Genomic DNA, 6,434 nt, shown 5'->3' on the forward strand with positions numbered 1-6,434 from the left:
AAGGAGAGCAGATTTCTCTTCCAGGTAATTTCCTTTACAGATGACGAGACAGAAACCCAGAGAGGTACATGGATTCTCTAAAATCACGCAGATAAACAAGAGTAGGGAGAGACAGCTGATCTCCTTCAAATCAGGAGGCTGCCCTCTGATCCATCAGAAGGACACAGTCTGCAGGAAGATGCAGCCCAAATAGCTATCAGCTGCTAACCCCAGGGAGAGATTTAGGTAGGATGGGAAGAAAGGAGGGATTTTATGATTGCATATTATTTAAATGTCTTAAAATAAATATGAAAAACTTCGATAAGTAAATCCTACAAAATCATAAATGAACACATTTATATTTATATTTTAGATCAGAGCTCACCCTAAGTACCTCTTTAAGGCCCTGTCACCAAATATAGTCACATTCCGAGGTCCTGAGGTTAGGACTTCAACATAGGAATTTGAGAGCAGGGAGATGTATTCAGCCCATAATGGCTTTGACCACCGTTTTCCTCCCAGCAGCTGAAACAGTGTCTGGAATACTGTAAGGGAGCAATGATATTTGATGAGATATTTCATGTAAGAATCCCACGTACGTGTAATATTTTATGTGACCCAAGATGGAGAACTTTTTATTTACCAGAAAAGAGTGCACAGTATTTGTTCGTCACTCTTTTGTTAAACTATTTGAAATGAAAAAAATGAGACTTTAAAGCCATGTCTGATCTATGAGTGGTGCTGCCTGGATCATTTTGCAGGAGGAAAGAAATACAGAGAGAAATTGGAGCAAGAAGAGAGGGGGAGGGGAAGGTGGCGAAGGGATTCTGTGTGATAATAACACCTTCCCTTGATCTGAGCTCACTTTCATATGACAATCATGTAGTGATTGATGTAGGTGGATGTCTCATGGCAGGTTGTGAAGGATTTTTCAAAATTATTATTATTGGTCTGGATGGACTACAAGGATAAAACGGTTGGAAGAAGCAGGAGGCAGAGGGAATCCTGTACATGTTTTTCCACCAGAACTCATAAAAATGGGCGGCTCCCACAGGTAGCAGGGAGTCAACGAGTGGTTCTGAACATGGAGACAAGGGGAGGAAGGGGTTTGGTGGAAATGACTGAATTTCTGCTGTCTTTCCAAAGGACAATGGTGCAATGTGGGCATCCCCCAGGGTTTGTATATTCCCCTCCCCCCTACCCATGCCTTGTCACTTTACTGGCCATGTGACCCTGGAAGAGTCACCCATCCTCCACTCTAAACCTGTACAGGCTTGGCAAAGAAATGAAGACATGGGACACAGCATAAGTCCTTACATAATCTACATAAACTGGGAATTCAGAGATGAGGTATTTGGCTCTGACCCTTAAAGGTGACACACTTTAATTTTCCTATCCTCACTTCCCTCTTTCCTCAGCCACCATCGCCACTGGAAGTCTACCTCTTCCAGTCTCCCTCTTCAGCTGCTGGTGCTACTAGAAGCAAAGATAGGATATATAGGCTCAAGGGAAAGGGGAGGGGTTTGTGAGAGCCAGTAATGTTTCCTGGACTCAGAACATAGCTGGATTCACATATAAAGAATATAGCTTTTTCTTGTAATAAACTATAATGGAAAAGAATTAAAAATATATACTCACACATATATGTGGACATATATATGTATAACTGAGTCACTTTGCTGTATACCTGAAACTAACACAATATTGTAAACCTACTATACTTCAACTAAAAAAAAAACAACAAAAAAGCTTCGGTGGTTAGGGAATGGAACTGGGGTTAGTGACCATTTTCTGGGTACAATTGCAAAATCATGTCCCCAGGCAGTGTTTCTCAAGCCCTAATGTGCAAGGGAATCTCCGGAGATCTTACTGAAATAAAGATTCTATTTGAGTGGGTCTGAGCCTCTGCATTTCTAAGAAACTCTCAGGTGGTGCCAGTGCTTCTGGTCCACGTCCACATTTGCAAGGAGCCAGATTTGTGTAAAGGATGACTCTCTGTAAGGTGTTTTCAGAAGGTATTAGCATAGAGCAAATATGAAGAAATAAATAAAAGACATTTAAAAAAACAAACAAAAATATGGGGTAACTTTGGAATTTCCTAGTCCGTGGACTGAGAGTTAAAGATGCCAAAGGTCCCCAAGCTGCTATCTGGGTGACATTTACTCAAAAAATTACCCAGCTCCCATTCTGTGCTGCTGATCCACGTGCTACAGACCAGCCAGGAAAGATGAACAACTTCTCTGCCTTTATGTGTCTTACCATCTAGTGGAGACGACAGATGGACACAAATAAATCCGTAGGCATTTGTGTTTCAGGTCATGGAAAATGCTATGATGGAAAAAAATATGCGGTGGAGAGTTGAGGACGATGGCAGAGGGCGTGATGCAGGAGGTGAGTCTTGGAGGATCAGAGTATTTCAACAGAGGAGGGGAAACCTCCCGTGCAGTTTCCAGGAATGGATTGACGACTCAGGGAGGGGGAAAGTGCTGCGTAGTCAGATGGGTCTGGGGTGTAGAAGGAGAATAGAAAGATACAGGAGATGAAGTGGGTGATGTGATCAGGAGACAGTTCAGACACCTTGCATGAGGCTTGGACTTTATCCCAAGGGCAATGGGGATAAAATGCACAGTCGATAAATGCCACCATTTTTTTTTTTTTTTGGCTGCGCCATGTACCTTGCAGGATCTTAGTTCCCTGACTAGGGATTGAACCCACGCCCTCAGCAGGGAAATTGCCGAGCCCTAGCCACTGGACCACCAGAGAATTCCCAAATGTTACCATTTCAACCACCGTAAAATGTACACCTCAGAGGCATTAAATGTATTGGCTATGTGTGCCGCTATCACCACAATTTATTTCTAGAACTTTCTCATCACCCCTAAAGGAAACCCCATACCCATCCAACAGTCACTTCTCATCTCCCAGTCCCCCAGCCTCCAGCAACCTCCAATCTATGTTCTCTTTCTAAGCATTTGCCTGGATTCTGGATATTTCATATCGATGGAATCATGGTGACCTTTTGTGTCTGGGTTTTCCACTTTGTATCATATTTTCAAGGTTCCTTGTTATAGCGTGTGTCACCACTTCCTTTTTATGGCTGAATAATACTCTATTGTACGTTATGGAATGGTTTTGAGCAGGGGAGCGATGGAGCCAGATCTGCGCTAAGAAAGATGCTTCAGGGCAGTGGTGGAGGATGAACAAAAGGAGGAAGCCTGGAGCTGTGGTTCAGGGGTCTGAGCTAGGGCAGGGGATGTGCTTGAGGGATACAGGGATGAGCCCCAACATTTCTCAGGCAAGGGGCGAGGAAGAAGATGCCAGTAGCTTGGATTCCCTGCGGGTTAGACCTGAGCTTCTCCAGATGACTCATGTGTTTTCTGACGTCTTCCCCACCACTGTCCCAGGAGGGAAAGACACATTTCTAGGAGTTCAGAGGCGAGGGTGGAGGGAGGCTGAATTGCTAACTGTTTCCTAATCCTGTTTCAAGAAAACCCTTTTTTCTTACGGGAAGAAAGAGAATTGGCAATTTCTGGGCCTTCTGTAGCTCAGCACTGTTTCTGGAGACACAGGAATGAATCCATCCCAGTCCCTGATTTCAAGAACACCAGAGTCCAGGGAATTCCCTGGAGGTCCAGTGGTTAGGACTCTGAGATTCCACTGCAGGGGGCACAAGTTTGATCCCTGGTCGGGGACCTAAGATCTTGCAAGCCGAGGTTCTCCCCCAACCTGAGACCTAAAGATGAAGGGGAAAAAAATCAGAGTCTAAAGACAAGGAGGAACAAGGACAATTTTTCAAGGGAGTCAATTCAGGAAATACAGAAAATGCTTCCTGAGGCTTCTTTTTTTTTATTCCTCACCAAAAAAATGTGATTTCCTGATTATAAACAATGCCATGTCTTTATTATAAAATACTCCAGGGCTTCCTAGGTGGCACAGTGGTTAAGAATCCGCCTGCCAATGCACAGGTCACGGGTTCGATCCCAGCTCCAGGAAGATCCCACATGCCATGGAGCAACTAAGCCCGTGTGCCAAATAAATAAATAAAATAAAAATACAAGTTTTTAAAAAAAAATAAAATAAAGTAAAATACTCCAGTGTGTTAATAAGTGGAAAGACATATAAGGAAGTTAAGGGATTTTAATTATTTAATTACTATATTTATTATGTAATTATTATTTCTTACTTTATTATTATTTCATTTATTATTATTTATTTTATTATTTTTAAAATTTTATATTGGACTATAGTTGATTAACAATGTTGTGTTAGTTTCAGGTGTACAGCAAAGTGATTCAGTTATACACATACATGTATCCATTCTTTTTAAAATTCTTTTCCCATTTAGCTTATTACAGAATATTGGGCAGAGTTCCCTGTGCTGTACACTAGGTCCTTGTTGGTTATCTGTTTTAAATATAGCAATGTGTGCATGTCAATCCCAAACTCCCAATTTATCCCCCCACCCCCACCCCCTACCTTTCCCCTTTGGTAACCATAAGTTTGCTTTTCGAAGTCTGTGAGTCTCAGGGAAGGGTTTTTAAAGGCAAGGAGGGGGAGGGCAGTTCCAGGAGGCAGCAATTAGCTCACGCACAGTTCTCTGACTGGTTGATGGTGAGGTAACAGGGTGATATGCCAGGGGTTAACATCACCAGGCTTCTGGAGGCTAGGTGCTAATGGCCACCATGCAGCTAGTTTCTTCTTTTGGTGTGGGGGGTTTTAATATCTGCAGAACAACTCAGGGATAGCATCAGACACTGTTATCTATACCCTCCAGAGAGGAACTAAAGATTTTTGTGACTGCAGCTCTATTGTTTACATTGTTACCAGCTCTCCTGGCCCTACGGCTATTTTTTTGGGGGGGGGTGCTATTTTATTTATTTATTTGTTTGTTTGTTTTAATTAATTTATTATTTTTTGAAGTACACCAAGTTCAATCATCTGTATTTATACACATATCCCCGTATTCCCTCCCTCCCTCGACTTCCCCCCACCCTCCCCGTCCCAGTCCTCTAAGGCATCATCCATCCTCGAGTTGAACTCCCTTTGTATTACAACAACTTCCCACTGGCTATCTATTTTACAGTTGGTAGTATATATATATGTCTATGCTACTCTCTCATTTCGTCTCAGCTTCCCCTTCACCCCCCGCCCCCCCAAACCTTGCCATGCTAATCTTCTCTGTATCGTTCCATTTTTAGTATGTGTGCTGCCGAAGCGAGCACGCTATGGCTATTTTTTGTTACTACATATTCACATTCTTTGAATCATTAATTCTTGGGCCAGGCTTTTGTGACTCAGGGAAGGCCTAGGAGACTAAAGTTTTTCTACAAACAAGAAGCAGGCAGAGGACATGGTAAGGTCAGCCCCTGGAAGACCCTTTAGGGTCCTGCTGGGTTTCAAATGTTTTGCTGTCTGCCTCTCCTTGAGTAGCATTAGTGCCTGCATACTTATGTACTGATGTTGACATGAAGACTTAGAATTGAAATTTAGGGATCTAATTTACTATATATTATTTTTTATACATCATACTATGTATATGTGCAAACCTGTACTTCCATCATGTGAGAAAGTGAGGTTGCCAAGGAGAAATACTTACCAGCTCTCTACAAAGCTCTATATTAGGGCTTGAATAAGAATCTCTGGCAGGAGCTACATGTAATGAGGTGGACAGACTTAGAGTCTGTCATACAGAGTGAAGTAAGCCAGAAAGAGAAAAACAAATACTGTATGCTAACTCATATATACGGAATCTAAAAAAAAAGAAAAAATGGTACTGATGAACCCAGTGACAGGGCAAGAATAAGGATGCAGTTGCAGAGAATGGACTGGAGGGCATGGGGTTGGGGGAACAGGGGCGAAGGGGATGCTGGGACGAAGTGAGAGAGTAGCATAGACATATATGCACTACTGAATGTAAAATAGATAGCTAGTGGGAAGTTGCTGTATAACAAAAGGAGATGAACTTGATGATGGGTGATGCCTTAGAGGGCCAGGACAGGGAGTGGGGGAGCGAGTCGTGGGAGAGAGGGGATGTGGGGATACATGTATAAATACAGCTGATTCACTTTGGTGTACCTCAAAAGCTGGCACAAAAGTGTAAAGCAGTTACATTCCAATAGAGAGCTTAAAAAAAATAAAGAATCTCTGGCAGAAGTCTGATACATGATTTTCATGTCAACTATAAATCTAAATTCCCTCACTCGGGGGAGAAATAGCCTAGATCACGTTGCTTTTTCTTTAAGGAGCTCATGTTGCCCTTAAACATTCCAACCCATAATGAAGCTCTAAGAGCACAAGTCATTTTCACTTTTGAAACTAAAAATTTTTGATGACATAATTGAATGGCAAAAGTCTACGTAACAAACAATCTTTCGTTTTGAGACAAATATATTTTAAAATTTCTGTTAAACTGAGTATACCATTATGGTTCCCCAGGCAACCAACTTTTGCTTGTA

General features: G+C 42.2%; 1 pseudogene; it reads right to left on the minus strand.

The window, feature by feature from the left end:
- Positions 1-5,141: 5,141 nt before the first annotated feature.
- On the minus strand, positions 5,142-5,201 carry LOC130839465 (U6 spliceosomal RNA; annotated as a pseudogene).
- Between the last annotated feature and the right edge of the window lie 1,233 nt (positions 5,202-6,434).

Source organism: Hippopotamus amphibius, chromosome 16 (genome assembly GCF_030028045.1).
Source record: "Hippopotamus amphibius kiboko isolate mHipAmp2 chromosome 16, mHipAmp2.hap2, whole genome shotgun sequence".
In the NCBI taxonomy this organism is placed as follows: Eukaryota; Metazoa; Chordata; class Mammalia; order Artiodactyla; family Hippopotamidae; genus Hippopotamus; species Hippopotamus amphibius.